This window comes from Pogoniulus pusillus, chromosome 11 (assembly GCF_015220805.1).
Source record: "Pogoniulus pusillus isolate bPogPus1 chromosome 11, bPogPus1.pri, whole genome shotgun sequence".
Lineage (NCBI taxonomy): Eukaryota > Metazoa > Chordata > Aves > Piciformes > Lybiidae > Pogoniulus > Pogoniulus pusillus.
The window spans coordinates 26,757,492-26,780,451 of NC_087274.1; the positions used below are offsets into that span (position 1 = coordinate 26,757,492).

General features: G+C 43.2%; 1 protein-coding gene across 6 annotated transcripts in view; it reads right to left on the bottom strand.

Moving 5' to 3' along the window:
- Nucleotides 1–22,960, bottom strand: part of ZFYVE28 (zinc finger FYVE-type containing 28) — a 127,333-nt gene that overhangs the window by 103,785 nt on the left and 588 nt on the right. The window lies entirely within an intron of this gene.

The window sequence follows — 22,960 nt, forward strand, 5'->3', positions numbered from 1 at the left end:
CCAGCTTAGCAAATTTTTACAGGGTAGTTTGGTGAGTTGAGGTTGGAAAAGAGTGTTGGGTTGTTTTCTCTTGTTTTAGTTAGGAGTTGCTTGCTTAGGGTTTTTTGGTCACAGCTACATTGCTTAACAGTAAGATAACAAACAAGTTGATAAAGAGGTAAAGTGAGAATGAGAGAAAGACCCCCTTCAGCTGAGGCAGTGTACTGATGATACCCAAATCTGTAGTATACTAAGTTCTATGTCAAAATTTCAGGGGGGAACTCACTTAAAAATACTCTTTCCTGTCTGCCTTACAAAACCCTTTTTCCCCTAAAACAATCCCAGAAGATGACGATCTCTGCTCTTCATGCTAAACACAAAGCTAACAAAGTTGGTCATTGCAGCAGCCACGCTAAATCCAGTGCAGAATCTGCCATAACAATCTCATAGGCCTTTGTTTTGTACTTCAACTAGTCTCAAATAAACACCATGAAAGTACAAACTACTTGTAAAAGTCGAAGCTGGAATCCCTCTAAACCCCCCCACTCCTCTTGCTGTGAAGCTGCTGCTTATTGAAGTCATTTGTAATGTGATCGTTCAAACTTCCAACCTGGTGGTTCTTCAAACACCACATTCGCTGCTTCTAAATGGCAGCCTGCTCGTCTGAAATGTTTAAGCAAGATACAAAAATCAATGTTACATAAAGCACTCTTTCCTGATACTGATGATGCATAATGTGAGTCACCTCTTCAAAGCCTCCAACACACCACACAAGACACATTCTTTTAAGTCACGAATAAACCCCAGAGTGGTTTCTCCTGTCTTGCTTCTAATGAAGCGCATCCTCAGCTCCCAATAGCAGATTTCCAGTTTGTCAATCAGGAGAAAATAAGTTCTACAAGCAGAAATGAAAGCTTCTCAACTAGACATACATCTCCTTTAACTCAAAATGCCAATAACTCCCAGACCTGTTACTTTTTAAGACAGAAAACCAAAGTGAGCTGTGAAATGTCACTGTTGTAGCGTGGTTAATAATTCAGCATTCAAGACTCACAGTGATTTTTTGGTGTGGTTCCATGATCTAACTGAAGGACAGAGAAGGAAGAGTGGGTCAGAGCATCTAAAAGTTTAAGCACACAAGTTCCTGCCTGTCCTCTGGCTCACGGCAGCTGCTGTGTGTGCTCTTCACCAGTGTCAAGTGCCAGGCAATCAGAAGGCAAAGCTTACTAAACAGAAGACAGTGAAGCTAAATGAAATAACTTCACTGCCACCAGAATTACTAAACATCTGTTGATCTGCAATAACCTGATGGAATTGCTTGTTCCCAAGAAACAAGAAGAGGGGAAAACTTATTTCTACAGAAAAAAAATAGCAACAGGATCACAGAAGTTGGAAGAGACCCAAGGAGATCATCAAGTCCAACCCCCCTACCAGAACAGGACAATACTATCTAACACAGATCACAGCAACTACTAACTGGACATTTTTCTTGCTCAGTGAATACTTGCTCCTTCTTAGCTGCTGACATCAGCAGGGAATTGTTTCTGAGTTTCAAGCTGTATATCTCACACCTGCATGGGATGTTTATTAGTGTCCAGCCAGAGATCTGCTGCAGATACAGGTCACAAAAAGGCTGCAGTAAGAGGCCACTATTAAAACAGTCCACTTACATGCCCACACAGATTCATGATTGCTTGATTTGTGAACAGTGCCAAGAACTCTTTCCTTGAAAATAATAACAACAATTTTAAATATCTTCACAGCATCACAGTATCATCAGGGTTGGAAGAGACCTCACAGATCATCAAGTCCAACCCTTTACCACAGAGCTCAAGGCTAGACCATGGCACCAAGTGCCACGTCCAATCCTGCCTTGAACAGCTCCAGGGACGGCGACTCCACCACCTCCCCGGGCAGCCCCTTCCAGTGTCCAATGACTCTCTCAGTGAAGAACTTTCTCCTCACCTCAAGCCTAAATTTCCCCTGACGTAGCTTGAGGCTGTGTCCTCTTGTTCTGGCGCTGGCCACCTGAGAGAAGAGAGCAACCTCCTCCTGGCCACAACCACCCCTCAGGTAGTTGTAGACAGCAATAAGGTCACCCCTGAGCCTCCTCCTCTCCAGGCTAACCAATCCCAGCTCCCTCAGCCTCTCCTCGTAGGGCTGTGCTCAAGGCCTCTCCCCAGCCTCGTCGCCCTTCTCTGGACACGCTCAAGCATCTCAATGTCCCTTCTAAACTGGGGGGCCCAGAACTGAACACAGTACTCAAGGTGTGGTCTAACCAGTGCAGAGTACAGGGGCTTCCTGGAAGCCATACTGTCCACCTGTCAAAGGAGTCACTACTGACCAGTTAACACACCAAGGCTTTGAATTTTCTCATTTACTTGGTTTAAGCTTCCTCATAAATATGGGCTCTAAAAGGATTTTCTGGGAAAAGGGTAAGTACGGCACAAGGGTGATATCTGATGGTAGTACAACTGCTACAGGTCAGGAGAAATCAAAAGTTCAACAACTACATTACATGGAAATTAAATACCTTAGAGGCTAACAGTAAGAAAGGTTTGGAAAAACCCAAGCAGAAAGTCCCTCTCATGAATATATAAAGGTTGCCAAATCCTGCTTGGTCATTCCAACAGCATAAAAACCTAAGTCAGCATAGGGGCATAGAGAAGTGTGCACCTACACAGGCATACAGAAGTCTGTAAACGAAAGCATAAAAGGAAAACACTTTGGATGAACAAAAGAGTTTATAACTCTCTAACACTCTTCCACATAGCAGGAAGACCAAGTCATACCCCAGTCCTGAACAACCACATCAGCAGTGGCCAATACAGTAACATCCTGACCTCCAACTTACTGATACAAGAGTTCAGTTTCCTTACACTAGGAAGCAGTGTTAAAGCAAGGAATGAGTGGTTGGGATGAGGTGACCTAGCACTGGACAACGTTCAGTGCCACAGGCAGTTGTTATTTCCGCAGAGCAAGAGCCTTGTCACCATCTGAAACAACCAGTGTCACACAAAGAATTATTCTCTGGCACACAAGAAGAAATCTGAAACACTGCTAATAAACCCCTGTTAGTCATAGCATCCTAGAATGGGTTTCGGTTGGAAGAGACCTTCAAGATCATCTAATTCCAAGCCTCTTGCCATGGGCAGGGACACCTCCTGCTACAGCAGCTTGCTCAAGGCCTCATCCAACCTAGCTTTGAATGCTGCCAGGCTTGGAACCTCCATAGCTTCCCTGGGTAGCCTGTTCCAGTGCGTCACCACCCTTGTGGTGAAGCAATTCTTCTGAGGACAGAAAGAAACAATAAGGACTAAGTCAGAAAGCATGAAGTGAATAAACAGACTGGCTACATCTCAATCAAACTCCTTTTTTCCTACTGAAAGCTATTCTATAAAAAAAAAAAGATCTCACAACAGATTCACTCAGAGGTAGGATTCCCTAGCAGACAGATATAAAGTCTGAGGTTACATTGCTCAACAGAAGCTTGTAGAACATGTTTAGGATATAAGTCCAAACGCCATCAAGAGCAAGATGACTTTATATAGCTCACCTACAAGTAGTGAAATCTGTTTTAAGACCCAACACCAATGTTCAGGAACTCCTAGCTTCTACATCCACATGGAAATCCAGTGATGTTTTCAACCCTGCCCAGGGGACAAAACAAAGTTCTAGCAGCTTCTACTTATTGTCTGTACTTCACTTGATGTACCTCACTGTGATCAAGCCATTTCTGACTCTGGGGCAAGACTGATGCTGCCCAAAAACATAGTTGAGTTGCTAATCCTGGCACTGTTTGAAAGTCATCCTTATGCGGTGCTTGGGGAGATGGTTTAGGGTGAGCTTTGTAGAGTAGGGTTATTGGTTGGGCTTGGTGATCCTGAGGGACTTTTCCAACCTGAATTTTTCTGTGATCTATCACTATATTTGCTACAGGTTACACAGTACCCATGTGCTTAGAAGTTCCAGGCATATTGCAGGCCCTGAAGCATGAGAAATCTAAGGCATCATTTGTTATCTTGTCTATCTACCTGGAGCAGCAGCAAGCATGAAGGTTTTGAAACCCAGTCAGATCTACAACAGTTTGGGAGTGCTCAGATGGAAGATTGAACAGCTATCAAGTCCTTGAATTTTAAGTCCAGCTTCAGATTTCTCCAAAGAAACATAGTAAGGGAGAACAGAGATTGCAATTGAGGGATTTGAAGATGATGTTGCTAGTTTTGCTTTCCTTAACTTCAGCATAAAAACCACTGTCAGGCTAGAAAAAAGTTGCATTGGATATAGACTGTCAACAGCCCACTCCAAACACCACACGTGTATCGGGTCTTTCATCCTAACCAGGCATAAAGATGTGCTGCTTATTTCAACAGAGAGGGAATAAAAAGGAGACACAATTTATCTTTGAGCACTCTTTATCTCCATCTGCTGCTCAGCTACACATTTCAGAAAGGAAGAAGAATTCCAGGCAAGATGAGCAGGAATCTATTTCAATTTCTCTTTCAACATATGTCAATCTTGATGGACCTAATTCTTCTGTGAACTCTTTAAGCAACACAGGGTGGCATTTGCTGGGCTATGATATAGCTGCATGTATCTCCCTGCAGCCTTTGCTGCCTACCTGAATTAATTCCACACTACACCCACCTCATGCAGAGATTTACCTAGCAAAAGTTGCTCAATGTGTTTCCAGTAAAACAAAATGCTACATCAAGAACAGGAAAATCAATTCTCTTAAGACACCTGACTGATTTATCAGTGAGGTTATAGTTTTATAGTGTCTGGTAAGAAGACTTCTGCCAGAACAGCAGAACATTCCAGTTTCTACCTGCTGTATATTTGTACTAAAACACTTTGCTAAAGCCTAGCAAAATCTGCACTTAAAATACCAAGTCCTAGGAGTGGAAAAAGTAGTTGAAGATGATATTTTGAGCTGTTACTAAAAGTTGCCTGGTTCCTTTGCATTAAAATGTTACATACAGATGCAGATTGTTTCCTTCACTAATTCTGATAAGCAAAACTTAGTTAAAATTGTCCTGTTACAAGTGGAAAGCCTTTTTTGCTATTAATATATTAAGGAATAGAACATGCAAATTATTTAAGTGCTGTCAGACACTCAAATGCTCCAGTTTGGCAAGTTCTGAAAGTTTCTTTGCAGAGCAATTTGCTCAGATAGCTGGTGATGGGCAACAGTGCTTTCAGCCAGAACTGCAGATCAACATAAACCAAGTTGTGGTAAGTCTCACCCCCAAAAAACAAACCAGCTTTAAGCAATTATTTTCTTTTAATTAATTCTTGGAATCCACTGCGCCTTGAAAATGAAGATCCAGGGTAGCTGATGTTGTTCTCATGAGGTAAGAATTAAGTCAAAAGACAAAGCCAAATTACACTAACATGATGAGTATTGCCTATGCCCTCCAGTGTCTTTCAGGTGTATTCTAATGTCTTCTTAGAGAATGACTTCAGGAAAACTTAGCAACTGGAGGAATTCTATACAGCACATACATACTCTGAAGTGATTGCTAGAACTCATTTTCTTTCTTCAACATCTCTAAAACATTAAATAAAAGTAGTATTTTATGTAGGAAAAAGTACCACTTCAAATGCTGGGAGCAGATTCCTCAGCTCATTTCAAGAGGAGCACCCACAAAAGCCAGACTCACAGCAATGGGACTTGCTTTGGTATCAAGAAAGAGCAGGAAAGAAGAGCTCTCCTAGGTGGCAACTAACACTATAACTACAGATGCTACAGACTGTCTCCCACAGAAGTGTCTTTCACTTCCTTGATGTGGGAAGCAGACTAGCTTCACAAGGCTAAAGTTAGCCTTTGAATAGCTTTGCAAAACCTATTCCCTTAGGAGAAGTAATCACAGAATCACAGGATTGTGTCATCTGGAAAACACCTCTAAGAGCACCGAGTCCAACCATCAACCCAATGCCACCATGGCCATCAAACCACATCCCCAAGTGCCATATCCACACATTTCTTGGAGACCTCTACAAGATGGTGACTCCACCACCTCCCTGGGCAGCCTGTTCCAATCCCTGACCACTCTTGCAGCAAAATTTTTCCTCATCTCCAACCTAACCCTCTTCTAGCACCATTTCAGTCCATTTCCTCTCATTTCATCACCTTATACTAGGGAAAAGAGACCAAGCCCCCAACTTGGCTCCTGCCTCCTTTCAAGGAGATGAACACAGTGAGGTCTCCCCTCAACCTCATCTTCCCCAGACTTCACCCCAATTCTCTTAGCCACCTCTACCCCCAACTGCTGTAAGTCCTACAGAACTGCACATACTCTCAGACTGGTTGCAAATGGAAAAGACATAAAAAGTATTCAAATTTTTGTTCCAAAACTTCAGTTTGAGAAAATAAGCCTGCTCCAGGTGTGCCACATGGCAGCAGCACACAGACATTACTCGCAACACCTCAACTCTGGCCCAGGCTCTCCTTGCATGCAAACATCTCTTAGGGAGCTACCCACAGAAAAGCTGAATCCTTGACTACTCTAACTCATGGGGACCTTCTGCCAAACTCTCTTGCAACAGTTCATAAGAGCAGGCAGACCCACTCTGGATTTGGGCTACCTGCATCACAGTAAGCAAGCCAGAACCTTCTCTGGAGGGAAAACTTTCTTTCTCTTCAGAAACTTGGCTAAAAATAGCCGACAGCTTATGCAACTTCTCCTGAAAAGAAGATCTTCAGGATGCTACAAACAGATTTCAGAAGCCAAAGCAGACCACAAACTAAATCAGCAAATGATGCTATATTTGAAGGATCCAAAAGTTAAAGCTCCTGAAAAAAAGTGAGCTATTTTACCCACCAAAAGTGACAACTCCTCATGTTCATCATCCAAACAAAAACCTAAAAACCCACAAACCACCTAGCCCAACACAACCCCCCCACCATGCATCCACTTAGAAACCTGGCAAAACCACTCAGAACAAAACAGAAATCACTCTGCAAGGTGCATGATCTGATAATCAAGGATCAGTCATTAACTATGAAGAGTCATCTGTAAAACCTGCCCTTGCTCAATAAAGAATCTGAGAGAGGGAAAAAAACCAAAGGCCTTTCCTGACCTTCTTGAAAAGCAAGAGAAAAAAAATTCATTCACCTGCCTCACACAGTAGGTTTGCTTACTTCATGTGCATCTAAGATCCTTCAGTCCTCTTCTGCTTTTTGCCTGAGGCAATCTCATTCAATATGGAAGAATTGGAAGGTTTTAATTGTGCTTTAGAAGAAGTTCATTAATCTCTAGGCTTAAAAAGGTTTATTTCTCCAGCATTACAATGGAAGCTTTCTAACAGGTTACCTCTAATGAGAGATTTAAAATCTTTACTAAGCTACATTTCTAGTACTAAGCAAACATGTACTCATCAAAACATTCAGAACTAAATATTACTCATACCTGTGACACCAAAAAAAATTCCCTTCAAATCCTTGAGGAAGTTCTTCACAGAGAGAGTGATTTCCCCTTGGAATGGGCTGCCCAGGGAGGTGGTGGAGGCACCGTCCCTGGAGGTCTTCAAGAAAAGCCTGGATGAGGCACTCTGTGCCATGGTCTAGTTGATTGGACAGGGCTGGGTGCTAGGTTGGACTGGATGATCTTGGAGGTCTCTTCCAAACTGGTTGATTCTAAGCATGAGACAAAGACTACCATAGGGAAGAGAACACACTTAGACAACCACAACAATCCCCTTTTACTGAGATGAGGAAGTGAGACAGGATTAAGAGTGGCTTGGAAATATTGCTGGGGGAGACACAAAGCAGAAATTTCTATGCTTGGAAAGGACAGAAAGTTTTAAAACTACTGACATGACTTTCTGTCATTAAAGACTGAAGCCAGATCAACTCCTTTCTACGACAAGACTGTTCCAGTGAATACAAATGCACCTCTTTACCTCACTCTTCATGCTGACCCATGCAACATGCTTATCAACAAGATAAAGGAACACCACTAGATAAAGTTGCCCTAAGATAAAGGCTGTTTAATGTCTTGTGCAACTGGAAAACCTGCATTATTTGCTCTTAAAATATGAGCATGTTCCAGCTTCCAAGTGATAGGAAAGTCAGTCCCTTCCAACTCAGCTCAACAACCCCAGCTCCCTCGGCCTATCCTCACAGCTGAGGTGCTCCAGCCCTCTGCTGTGTCCCAGCATGACACCAATGACTAGCCTGTTGTTGAACATGGGGCTCTCCAATGCCTCTTACGCTACCAAACCCTGGACAACTCGTGATCAAAAGGCAGCAAAGTGGCAGTTGCACCATTGTTCAGCTTTTCTCCTCCGCTTATTAAATAGCATCACAGTTTGTCCCTGCCAGACTACTAATTCCCACTTGGTATGTTGTTCTTTACTTTTCAGCATGAACTGCAGTGGACCTACAGCAACTGCTAAGGGTTTTCTGCTTGAGAGGTACAGGAAAATATTAGACACAGGAGGGTTACTAATTAATTATCATCCCCAAGGATCTACTACTGTACTTTTATGATCAGTATAAAGCACCTGGAGACTTAGATTTCCTCTTCGTATATTCATCCTCTTTATCACCAGAAATGTACAAAGCTCATTTAAATATTATTATGAGGCTGCAGAGGGTGCTCCAACACTACTTAGAGAGTGTCTGTTCAATCCTCACATTCCTTGGCAAATCACTCATTGAAGTAATCAGAACTGGGTTTAAAAAAAATAACTTGGAAGGCAGTTTGAGACCAGACTTGCCCTAGTACCCTTGTTGTACCCTAGTAGAAAGATGATATGACTTGAAAAAAATATTTTCCTTCCACCAAAAGGTGTCCTGAGTGGCAATAAGATATGGCAAAGTGCTGCTGTCCTAGAACATTACCTTCATCCTGCACCTAAGATATGAAAGACCTAATTGCTCCACATGGATCTAAGGGACTGTGGAATAGGGACCTCAGGCACACCAACCTGGGAATACAGACTGTGTTACCACAACCACATAGCTTCTTAGTTGCTTAAGCAAATCACACCTCAAAAAAAAATCTGCTGCTGCTTTAGAAGTAGCTCCTGAAACCCAAAGCTTTTAGCTCTTCTTCTGACCACACAGCATCGCTAATAAGGGCCCAAGTGCAGAATGCTGCAGCTTGTGCAGAGGGGGACAGAAATCCACAACATAAGAGTACCTCTACTTGTGCATCCCAGATCTTATTTCTGTACTTGTACTGCAGGAGTTTTGTTTGCTAACTCTGAATCAGTCAAGTGTAGATGAAAAAAGCCACCCTCCTTTCAGCTGAAATTCCATTTGACTGGAAGTTCTACATCTCCCCTTCCTTACCATCTTTTTCCATCTCACTCCAGAAAACACACTGAAAGATGTTACATTATCTGGCAATGCTGCCATTGAAATACTCACTCTGAGACAGCTGATGAAAATGGAAGAGAGAAAAGGCTTTTAAAAGCTTATAGTTTTTTTAGGTGGAAATAGTGTCATTAGCTGATCCTCTACTTGATTGGCTCCCAGGAAATTAACAAGTTCTAGGTTTAACTGTTCATATATTGAACCTGAAGCAAATAGATACGGCGAACACACACTAAAGCATTAACCAAATACTTGAGTGCCTTCACAATTCCTTTTGGGAAGAACAGCTTGCTCCAAGTGACAGGCAGTTCAGGAGCATGAAACCTCTGCCCTTTCATAGCTCTCTGCCTTGCCTCACTACCTCTGCCAAGTTTTGCTTCCAGCAAATGCTCTCTGTGCCTCTGACACTGCAAGATATTTGCATTAACATTTTATACAAGGTCTGCACCTTAATGTCACCTAAAAATAACTTCAGATGAGCCTGTTTTACAGTAAAGAACTCAATCAGAACTCCAGCTCTCTGCACCACGTGTCTTGACCTGGGCTTCAGACTACCTCCTGCATTACAGGAATTGATGTCTTTAATACAACAGAAAGAGTAATAGAAGAGGTGCAATTTGGACTAGGGTTTCATTTTATCTTTTTTTCTATTATGGAATTATCTTGATTGGGAAAGCCCTTAAAGATCATCCAGTCCAACCATTCTGTAACTATAACAAGGCTGGTGCTAAACCATGTCCCTCATCACCTCATCTCTGCTTCTCTGAAACAACCCCAGGAATGGGGATTCATTACTATAGAAAAGTTGCCTAATGCACTAGAAGGGAGTCAACACCAGTATCCAGGACCAGACAGCAGCTTCAGTTGCAATAGGGAGGAATGATACAACAGACTCACTCTATCACAAGAGTTTAGAGTGAGCACAGAGGTTTAGACATCACAGATAACAATTTTATCCATCACAGATGCCAGCACTTCAGACACTTCTCGTTATCACATCCCCAGTTATTTACACAAACACATCCAAACATCTGTAAGCAAAGCATACCACCTCCATGAAGTAGATTTTCTGTGCTGTGCACTTAGGGGTCTTGGACAGCTATGGACTTGGAAGATACATCCCACCCTCCAAATAACAGAAGCATTTCAGCAGAATCATAAAATTGTTTCCATTGGAAAAGACCTCCAGGAGCATTAATAAGTCCAATCATCCACCCAACACCACCATGGCCATCAAACCATGTGCACACATTTTCTTGAACACCTCCAGGGACAGTGATTTCACCACCTCCCTGGGCAGCCTCTTCCAATCCCTGACCACTCTTGCAGCAAAGAAATTGTTCCTCATCTCCAACCCAAACCTCCCCGGCACAATTTCGGCCCATTTCTTCTCATTCTATGAACTGATACCACAGACTAGAGACCAGCCCCACCTCACTCCAACCTTCTTTCAGGGAGTTGTAGAGAGCAAAGATGTTTCCCCTCAGCCTCATTTTCTTCAGGCTGCACAACCCCATTCCCTCAGATACTCCTCACCAGACCTGCTCTCCAGAGCCTTCATCAGCTTTGTTGCCCTTCTCTGGACACATTTCAGTGCCTCAACCTTTTTCTTGTAGTGAGCTCCCCAAAACTGAGCTCAGGATTAAAGGTGCAGCCTCACCAGTGCCAGGTACAGGGGCACCATCACTCCCCTACTCAGTAGAGCCACAGGACAATGAAACTCTTTTCTCCCCTCCACCACACAGTGATTTTGCCACAAGGGGGAGATGAGGAAGAACCAACCAGAGGCACGATTAGAGAGGCATTGCTTTAAACATGACTAATTAACAGCTGAAAATCACCATCACCTATCTCCCATATGTTCTCATTTGTAAGCAGGAGTTGGACAGTCAAAGTTAACATATGGCAACAGTAAGTTGCACTCCAATCTTTGAATAGTAAAGCACATACAATCTGCTCCACTGCTTCAGCTGTGAAATGTTATTGCAGGGTAACCTAAAAGGGAAAAATCATCTGATACAAAGAAATGCACAGGCAGAAGTGGCCAGTGAGGAATGGAATAGCCAAGAAACCCCCCAAAATAAACTTTTGCTGGGTAGTTTGGCTATAGACTTCCATTTAAAGGCACTGAGTAGCCTCCTCTCACCTTCATGCCTCAGTCCCCCATTTGAGAGCTAGAAGAATGACTATTTGTATTTGAAAGATGCACAGATGATAGCAAGTGCTGGGCCACACATAACAGGCAGGCACACACAGATATATATAGACAGAGAGAGGAATAACTATAAAAAGAGCTGGAGCCAACCTCACAGCGTTTCATTGCTTGACCTGACTGATAACAAATGACTCTGGGCTTAAGCAAAAATTGTGCTTAGCTTTCTTCCACTAGAACTAATGTTTCCAGGAGAAAGGTTGTTGACTATTAACTCTTCAAGAGGGTTCATGAAATATTGTTTAGGGCAGTCTTACACAGCTTGTCTTCTCTCAAAAGGCAGGAGCAGCTATCAGATAGACTTGACTTGTTTTTTCCTCTGAAATAATCCAAAAGCTTATTAAGCAGCAACAAGTCAGCTGAATTTAAACAATGGGCTGCCTCTTCTGCTTTATGTAAGAAACAAAAGCAGCTGGGCAGCTTTAAGCCACCTGTATTTATTTGGTAAGATCAGAACAGCAGATGAAGGGACAGAGTTTAGCACCAGACTTGGTAGAGTTAAAAAATGGTTAGACTCAATGACCTTAGAATTGTTTTGGTTGGAAAAGACCTCTATGAATGCAACTGCATGTATCACAGTATCACACAGTATCACAGTATCATCAGGGTTGGAAGAGACTTCACAGATCATCAAGTCCAACCCTTTACCACATACAGATGGATATGCACCTTTTAAATCAAGAAATTAACAGGACTTTTCTAACCTGAAGTAAAAAAGTATTTTAACTTCTTAAACTGAAAAGCATCTCACAGCTTTTTTCCAGATGTGTTTCTTTTGTAGCAGCTGCACCTCCATTTCCCACCTAAAAATACTTCAGAGGTATGAGTTATTTTAACATGAACTTACTGGGGTATTTTTGTTATCATCTATACACAGCACCATACTGTGAGAGTACCAAACAACAACTTGTAAACTTCAATTACCAAAGAAGAAATCAACTGAAAAAAATAAAGACACAGCCTAAGACTAAGGCTTCCTTGAAATAAAATCAGAAGAAGAATTGAGCCAATATACCTTTTAAAATAACCAGCCAAAAAAGGCAACATGTCAAAGAAACATATGCTCTGCAATCAAGATGAATGCCTGATCACAAACCTTGCTTGCTTGCATCTTCTAGTGGGAGCAGTGGAGAGCAAAAAGTCTGTTGCCTTTCTACTCCACTACCTCCCTTCCCCCTATCACCATTACTGTCAGGTAATGCATTTGTCAAGTATCCTGACTGAAATGGGGGGGGTGTAGCAAGTCAGCAATTATGTACACTAACAACAAGAAAAAAAATCATCTATGATGTAATGCCTTTGTTAGGGACACAGAAGAAGCCATCACAAACAGAGAACAAAACTTTTGAACTGAGAGAGGTATGACCCAGCCTAAGCAGAGACATCAAAACACCTAAAACCACAAGCCAGACACACACAGAAAGGCCTCACTGAAATGATTCCATGATTCCACTTTACAGCCACCCAGTGGAGCCTATGCATAGCCATGCAAGAACACAACAGGTTTCATCCATGGCACCACATGTTTGACAGGATCTGCACCGATCTAACCACTCAACCACAATGTTCAAAGACGGACATGCATCGTTCACAGGACATTCTCCCACTTCATCTCTTACACCTCAGTGAGGGCCTGCAAGATTTCTTCAATTGCAAAGCAAAACAAGTCATGGGTTAGAGATGAGATTTGTTTGATGGCCCTTAACAGTTTTTCCTACCTTTTACATCAGCTTAACCCCTCCTTATCCTACAAGTGCTGCCGTCTGTCTTGCACCATAAAATGACATCATTTCAATTGCCTCAACATATTTTGACAAGGCTGTGCACTAGATCCAGCTCTATACAGGAATTACTTTAAAATCCCTATTAAGCAATATCTTCAACAGTGCAGGCACTCTACACAGCTCTTGAAAATCAAGTAAAAGCTGGGAGTGCTTTGAGCAGATTTGGTGGGGTTCACAGGAAGCACACTGATGTGCTCTCATTTGGATGGGCAAAGACCACAAACTCCAGCAACTGGAGCGAGACAGCAAGGTGAAATCTCTGCCAGGAGACCTGTGTTTAGACAAAACTAGAGAAAGATGCTCTGATATGAAAGCCCATACCACCCCTTAAGGATTCCTAGATGACCCTTCCAACCTCAACCCTTCTAAGATTCTATGACAAGCATCCAAAAGCCGCTTGTAGACAAACACACAAGACTCCTTCTCATGCTCAGCTTGTTTTTTGGCAGAAAACAACCTGGATCAACTGAGGTTTTGAACATCTGATGAACTTTAGACTATCAGGAAATGCTTCCTACATTAGAAGACCTAGCAAGGCAGGTGAATTAAAGAATGTAAAGTAGAAATGCAGAGTGCCCTGAGTATCTGGTTAGTTTAGCTTCAACCATGTATAATTCCCAGAGATCCAAGTGCCAGTCAATGACAGGCATTAACACATGGCAGCATAAATGCCACCCCAGTTTTAATGAACCTTTGTCCCATTTGAAAATAAAGACTGTGTGAGTAGGAGAATAATCCTCCCTTTTTCCTTCTTTAACTACTGCTCCTTTGATTTTCATGCCAACATGTTTCTTCCACCCTGCCTTCTCCACCTGCCTCCCCCTAAGTGTCACTCCCTTTATTCCTTCTGAATAACACCCCAGTATGAATTAAGGCTGGGGGAAGGAAAAAAGGAACTTATGGCCTACAAGGACAGAGCCAAGTTGAGGCAATCCCTACATGGCACTCTCAGAGGTCAACCATCCTTGCTATAGATCATCGAATCATAGAACTGTTGAGGGAGAAAGAAACCTTTCTGATCAAGTCCCATCATTCATCTACAGCTCACAGTCCCACCACTGCTGCTAAGCCACATCCTTCAGCACCACACCCATATGTCTCTCAAACAGTGTTACCACCTCCCTGAGCAGCCTGTTCCAATGCCTGAGAATCCCTTCCTCATGTCGAACCTGAACCTTCCCTCGCACAACTTAAGGCTGTTCCCTTTTAACCTGTCACTTGTTGCATGCAAAAAGAGACCAAGCCCCACCTGCCTCCAACCTCCTTTGAGGAAGTCTCAGAGAGGGATGAGGTCTCTCCTCAGCCTCCTCTTCTGAAGACCTCTGAAGATTGTTCCACAATTCAGCAGCCTCACTGCATTTCCTTTCACAACTGTTCTTGCTCATCAGCCTTTTTGGGCATCACATTCATAAATACCAAAAGTGATAATACCCCAGGAAAAAGAGAGTGGTCAACAAAGAAGAATCAGTGTCAACAGCACCATCAGTGGGATCAGGGAGATCAGGAAGAATTGCCAGGCTAGGAGCATGGGGATGTAAAGGGATAAAGTCCCCAACTACTGCAGAGACGAGCAGGAAAATCAACAGCCTGCAGGGTGGAACATACAGACAGGATTTAACAAGTCTGACCCACATCAACAAAATAACCAAGAACAAGATCTTCCAGCTCAAACAGCAAGGTTTGCTGAGACAGAAAGGCATCTTAAAGCTGTTAAAACATTCCACCTCCCCCAGAACCCAACCTACATCCTAACTCTAAACTTCGATAAAACACACTAAAATGTCTGCCCTTCACCTATTCTGCAGCTGCAGGCAGCTCACACTGTCTCAGAGGGAAACATGTTCCACTACTGAGCACTCCATCAGACACAAGTAGAGTGCTTGCAGAGTGCTTTTCTTCAGCTGGCTTCAGCAGAGCGAGAGTTCATAGCATTCAACAGCCTCAGCAGTTTACCTCCTGAACTCAAGCAGCAGGCATGTGGCTATTATACCAACAACCCTCAGCCTGTCATTTTAAATACAATAATGAGATGCTACTTCCAAGTTGGAATCAAAGCTTCAGATGAGTATAGGTAGGACAGACTCGAGCTTAGCAGCATCTTCCAATAAAATGACCAAGATGAGGAACCTTGCTCTTGCTGCACACACTGTCAAGACTGGTCAGACTTCAAATGGGAGCCAAACACACAGTCAGCCTGCAATTAATGTATGTGTAACTTGCAATTTTTTTAGGAATAGTTATACAATCATCGGATCAACCAGGGTGGAAGAGACCTCCAAGATCATACAGTCCAACCTAGCACCCAGCCCTAGCCAGTCAACCAGACCATGGCATTAAATGACCCATCCAGGCTTCTCTTGAACGCCTCCAGGGATGGTGACTCCACCACCTCCCTGGGCAGCCCATTCCAATAGCAAATAACTTCCTTCTAACATAAAGCCTATACTTCCCCTGGCACAACTTGAGACTGTGTCCCCTTGTTCTGTTGCTGGTTGTCTGGGAGAAGAGGCCAACCCCCACCTGGCTACAACCTCCCTTCAGGTAGTTGTAGACAGCAATGAGGTCACCCCTGAGAATTCCTTTAAAGGAATATTGCCAGCACAACTGCCAAGAAAGATGATCATGACTGTTACAGCAATGAAATGAAGCACATTAGAAGTATTTAGAGTGTTTATTTTTTCAGTTAGTTCAGAAAGCTAAATATTCTTCTGTGCACCAATGAAGAAGGTATGTGTGTCAGGTTTCCTTGATCTGTCATTCCTCTAAAATAACCTAGGAAAACTGCATTGTGATCCTCAGAAAAATATTTTTCCCCTAAATTCTCTGAAGTACCACCACGTGGAAGGAGGAGGAGAACAGAACTCAAGTCACATCAGGCTTCCAAGAGAAAGAGCAGAAGTCTGCAGGGCAAGGGACACAATAGGTCATATCAATGGCTCCTTGAAAAAAGTTTCTGAAGAAAATTGTTATCTCACTAGAATGAAACAGCTTTCAGTTCTGAGAAGCCAGCAGTCATCACAGAGACCAGAAGTATAAATGAATTGAGAAATAATTAGACATTGAAAGGAAAGCTGCTCAGAAGCTATTAAATTATAAGGGTACAATCTGCAGCTCAGCAAACCCTTGTGCTGCAGACTGCCCTAAGTTTAAAATAAAACCCAGGGGAAATATCAGTTTCCATTCAGCTCATCTTTTTTCCCCTAGGCATCTGTTACAGGACACAGACAGAGATAACCACCAGACATCACACCAGGCTAAGATGGACCTTTGATCTGATATGCTGTGACTCTGCTCCCAGGAATCCACATCAAAAATCATTTTGCGAGGGGTATGCATTTCGCTTGCATCACCTTAATTAAGAAGGGCCAAGCAATCCTCTTAGCAGGCAGCTGCAATAGTCACCTACTTCCCTTTTCCATACCCAGATAACATCAGGGCTGAGAAACAATATGACTGCAGGTAATTACCTTCAGTCAGCTGCAGAGCCAGAATAAAGCACCTAAGAATTAGTTTCCACACTTGCGTTCAAACCACTAGATGGTGCTTCTGAAAATCGAGCAATTCGGTATGCAGGACTCTGCACCTGAATAATGTATGATCGTTTATAAGCTGCCTTCCTCAGGATTTTCATCAATAACACTGATTAATGTGGTTCAGTATCTGCAGCCTCTGATCAGGCAAGAGCAACAGGAGTAATTAAGCAGAAAATTGAGATCCAAGAGCAGATCACAAAACCAGCAAAAAGTTCCCCAAACCTAGTAACTGGTGTTTCCCTGCCTTCTGAAGTCATTAAATGTTAACATAAATATTGCATTCAATAAAAAGTTTTGTTCACAAAGTGCTGTCCTCAAAGGTTTTGATTCCTGTATGGCACCAGGAAAAAGCAGCTTTATGCTGCTCTTCAAGTCATTTTCCCCCCAATGCTGAGTTCACACTAGCACTCTGCTGAAGAGCAAACCCTTTAAGATTCAGAAGACATAGCTACGAGAAGATCCTCACTGCTTTCCACTTAATCACTACACAAAAATCACTTTTTTTTGTGCCCCCAACACTAGTCTCAATAGCTAACTCCTCCAGCAGCTTCATCCTTTTCAATTTCTAAGCATTTCCACCTATTAGAACGCTGCCTAAAAATAATTCTCCTTCTCCCTGCATCTCATTCTACTGACCCAACTTTTAAAAAGTTTTTCCTATTTACAACCATTTTTCCCCCTAAGAAAATCCCTACAGACAGATTTCTTCTCTTCCTTAACCAAGGAGAAAAATTCCATGTTGACTATTGCTTAAATGTTTCTCATCTTTTACTTTGAGTCATCTCTGCCACTAAGCAACCTTGACAACACTGTCACCAAAGATTACCTTGATGCCATCCTAACTTAGGAACATTTAGGAACATGCAATCCTCATCAAATGTTATCTATTACACTAATAAAGCATCATTAACTGTGTAAATAATAATAATAACATTTAACTGTGGGCTTGAGAAAGAAGAGTGGCAAACTGGTTTAGATTGACACTGTGATCAGTCAGTCTTATTTGTCAACAGAATCAGACAGCCTAGAGAGCATGAACAAGTAAGTTCAGCTAAAGGCCATGGGGAGAAAGAGGATGGACATCCCCAAACAACTATGAAGAGACTCCACAGTGAGCATGCATGTGGAAGATTTGCATAGGTAACAAATCCAATGAGCTAATACAAATATGCTAATCACTGGTTAGGAAAATGATGGTTATGTATGATACATAAGCAGTCATTCTGGATTTTACTGGCTTTGGGACACAGCTGGAGCAATCTCCTGTGTGTCCAGCACTGAAATAAAGAGATGCCTCCTTCCTACCACCTCACTGCTCTCAGAGCTTTTTTTGCTCCATTCAGTAACTTTTGCTGTTGACACTCCCTTAGGATGGTTTTTTTTTCCTTCTTGTTTATACAATTCTCCTCATGAAAAGTGATGCAGGAGCTCCCACACACTATTTGATTTTTCTTTTTTTAGCTGTTGGTTCTCACCTTTATCCTTTAGGTGGTTGCTTTTGTTCCCCTAGGAATGCTCTTCCTCTTACCTGCATGAGATCTTCCTCCAAGATACAAACTGACTATCTCGTTTTAAGCCTTTTTTAACCTTCATTGCTGTTTCTGGCTTCCTTCTATAAAATGTAGCTTACTAAAAAGACCCCTGACCAAGTCAGAAAAAGGCACTCTGCACAAATCAATCCTTCTCCAAGTACCTGCCATCCTACCTAGCCCTGTCACTTGTGCTCCAAGAACACCACTGCAGAAACACCTTCAGAAGCAGCAAGAACCTTACCCAGAAGATGCAGTTGCTAACCCAGCTGCAGCAAGTCAAGGTCAGGTTTAGGAGAGCAATCCCTGAAGAGTATTTCAGAGCAAACACTCAAGCCAACAGCAACTCCAGTTCTCAGCCATCTCCAATTGCTCCAGAAGGGAAAAGATGCTCCCTTCTGAAACATGTGAAAGAGGTCTGCTGAGTACCTACTTGTCAGTAAGTCTTCACTCCCATCTACAAATTGGGGCCATTTCCCTGCATCAGCCTCCACACCTCCACGGGAGACACAGAGCCTTTAAGGCAAACAAAGGCACAGCTGGACCCTGGTCAGTCTTGGAGGAGAGGGGTGTTAAAAACATTCACACAAAACCTCCAGGCTTACGTAAGCCTTGTGATGAGCATCATTCCCATTGGAATGGGCTGCCCAGGGAGGTGGTGGAGGCACCGTCCCAGGAGGTGTTCAAGCAAAGCCTGGATGAGGCACTTAGTGCCATGGTCTGGTTGATTGGATAGGGCTGGGTGCTAGGTTGGACTGGATGATCTTGGAGGTCTCTTCCAACCTGGTTGATTCTATGATTCTATTTATCCAGGACAAAGCATTTGCAAGGCAGTACCTTTGCCACTATTGACTAAATTTTGTGTGAATGATATGAAGATGAGAGATTCCCAAATATTTACTGCAACAAGTTTGCATTCTTTTGTTGTATAAAAGAAAGGATGAGGTGGGGGGGAGAATAAAAGGCTGGTGAAAGCACAACTGAAATCAGTAACAGCAGAAGGTAAAGTCTCATAAAATCTTACATATATTCTTTGGCTTTTGTTCCCCAGGTAAATATTTATTCTGATTCATGTCTGTAAACACAGAATAAGCAAGACTTTTAAAAATATGTGAACAATCAACACAGACTAAAGATGTTTTGGTCTGTTAAGCTGATGAGATTCAATACCTCTCCAAGTTGGGGTTAGAGACAGACCGTTTTGTTTCTCTGTCAAGCACTAAACAGTTCTTCCAAAACATCAATAAACTTGAGCTCAATTCAGAAGCAATACCCTGCTGAGCCAGTTACCCAGGTTTCTGTCAAGCTGATCTCTGGATTTAAGCAGCAGCATTCACAGAAGTCATTCAGAATATTTTGGGTATCAAATGAATTTCAAAACTCTGCCAAACTAGTCCAGTTTGCCTGGGAGCAGGTTCTGATCTGACACCTGTGGAATGCTCCAGCAGCAGGAGGTACACGATAAGAAATTCCTTGAAGTGAGAGGAAATATTTCTCTGCTGTCTGTGCATATAGACAAATATTTTGATTCTTAAGGGCTCGTTCTTTTACTCAGAAAGGAGGCACTGCCTGGGAAGCCTGTGGTGTGTTGAGGAGGTCAAACAGAGTAACTACTGTTCCACCAGTCAGCTGCAATTAAATAGCACTACTGCTCCAAATAACGACTCCGAATTTTCACCTGGTTCAAAAGCAAACCCTAACAGCCCTCCAGAAACTTCGCACATTGAATCTGCAGTCCTCAAAAGGAAAACAAAGACATCTCACAGGCAACATTTTAAAAATGAAAGAACAATCGATGGTGCACAACAGTCTGCAAACAAAGTCTCTCTGCTCAGTCTCTAACACATCAGCTCAAAGTCTGCCTCCTACCAGCTAATACAGATCACGTCACTGCTTGTTGATTTCACCCTCTGGTTACCTCGACCGTCAGCATCTGATCCGGGTTGCTCCAGCCTGGTCTATCAACATACCTGAGGGCTAGGGCTGGACAGGAAGGCCAGTGGCTGGACCAGGCTTTAGGGAAGTGCTCACGGCATTAGCCAAGCCTTTCCACTTCCTACACCCACATTTTCTCTCCCATACTTAGTCTGTTCACAGAGATGCAGCAGTTACCAAGTATATCTCTCTGCTGAGACACAGCTCCCGCACCCTACAGTCACTTGCTGGTTATCCTGATATTGCTTCACAAGGATAGAGAACTACCCTGCTCCATTTCCTCATCTCCCCCATTTACAAAGATTAAACTGAAATAACTTTGAATCATAGAATGTTCAGGGTTGAAATGGACCTCTGGAGTCCATCAAGCCCTCTTACATACTTTGGGGTCAGGTTTTATTAGGAAGAATTATCACACTATCATCATCAGGGTTGGAAGAGACCTCACAGATCATCAAGTCCAACCCTTTATCACAGAGCTCAAGGCTAGACCATGGCACCAAGTGCCACGTCCAACCTTGCCTTGAACAGCTCCAGGGATGGCGACTCCACCACCTCCCCGGGCAGCCCATTCCAGTGTCCAATGACTCTCTCAGGGAAGAACTATGAAGAATTATGAAACAGTTCCCTTGGAATGACACTGAGCTATATACTCAGGTTTCTGAACTGGCTGTACTTTGATCTCATCACCTCACAAAAGTGTCTTCAAATGGCAATCAAAGGCCAAATGATCACTACCACAAAAACCTGCTGCCATGTACAAGTCCTACTACATGATAACAGGAGCTGGAATACTTCAGAAGCAGCATGTCCCATCATTGATAGCAGCAAAACCTAATTGATAAAATGCACCTGGCATCCACAGTACTTAACAAGGTTAAAACTACATAATGAAGTGCTCTGGTGATCACCCCCACCTGAGCAAATACTCAAATAGGTCATCCTCAAAACCCCTGTTTTCAATTATTTCCAAATAAGTGGTAGGTGAATCCTACCAGCCTTACAGGAAGAAATCCTAATTATTCCTTGATGATGTAAGAAAACAAGTAGTACCACCAAGAAAGTCACAGCCTCCAGGAAGTGAAACATCATCCACCTCACCTTTTACCCAAAAAGTGCTGTTCAAAACGCCTTGTAATTAGTTGTATCATTCATACCAATTCAACAGACATCAAAAAAACTCTTGTTTCTGAAGGAACTCGCACAGTTACTATTTGACAATAGCCTGTTTGAAATAGGAGCTCAAAAGGAAGCTGTAGAAAGCTACCGAAACTGACTAAAAAACACTCACCAATTCTAAACACACAACAGAAAGGTGCTGCTTTGAAAACAACAACCACAGATGGTACTCATTTTTCAGGCCCAGAGTCAACAGGCTTGGGAAGATCCTCTACCACAAGAAAAAGCCTCACAGAAATAAGGTCTGAGAGACCCTGGATGCCAAACTCAGATCTTACAACACAGGGAGAGGATATTCATAACTAACTCCTATCATGAAAAGATTAAATCTCTATCAGAAATAAAATCCATGTGGAATCTCATTAAATAAACATAGTGACAAAAGCAGCATTACAAATATTTTGTTCACATTTAAGTGGATCAATAGTCCTTTTTTGTTATGTTTCTCTTTTCACAAAATGCATAGGGTTGGAAGAGACCCTCTAAGGTTACCATTTTGTTGCTTGGTGAAAAAGATAAAGTTTATTGAAAACTACCTGAAGTTTTGCAGCATCACCTCCACCCTTTTAGTTCTTTTTATTTTCTTTCAAGCCCAGCAACATCAGCTGCAACTCGGGCAAAAAAGAAGGCTTAGGAAACTGAGGCTTAATGCTACTACTGCGATTAAAACATACGGCAAAAAATGGCTGGTAGCGACAAACAAGCAAAAATGAAATCCAAAATTCTCTGAAGTAACTACACTGACAGCTCTAACACCTCGGCACAAGGAAAAACGATGCTGTACATGTTTCAAACCAGTGATGTCCTTCCTATAGGAGCTGAACACACGCAAGACAAGATCACTCTCCAAACAGTTGCTATTTAACCCGTGCCAGAAGATAATTCCATTACAAAGCAAGCTACGACTCTTGGATCCCTTCCAAGAGTTTCAGAACAAGAAGAAAAGGGCAGGAACCGCACACCGGCAGCGCACCAATTCCACACCGTTGTAACTTGGGAAGTTGCAGGCGCAGAGAAGCACCGTGAGGGCAGAACGGGAGCGCCTGAGCCGCCTGCCCGCGGGTTCAGGCTCCGTGAAGCACGGACGGCGGCTGCGGGAGCACGGCCGAGGACGGCTCACCTCGGCAAAGGTGACCAGAGCCACCTCCCTTCTGCCGTATCCGCCGCGGGATGCGCCGGCAGCGCCGCTGGCCCTCTGAGGCTCCTTGGTGCCAGTGTACCCCCCGGAGGCTCACCGGAGCCACGGAGAACCCGCCGTCTCCCCTGGCCGCGGTCCCGTCAAGTCCAACCGGCAGCGCACCACAGGCTCTGCTTTGTCATCTCTCCGCCCGCAGCGGGCAAGCCGCTCCACGCACCCCGGGACGAGTTGTCCGCCCGTTCCGGAGCTCCTCACAGACCAACCGCTGCCGCCTCCCGACAGCGAGGCAAACACGGACCGCGTCCCGCGGGACGCCCCCGAAGCCGAGCAAACACTGACCCCGCTC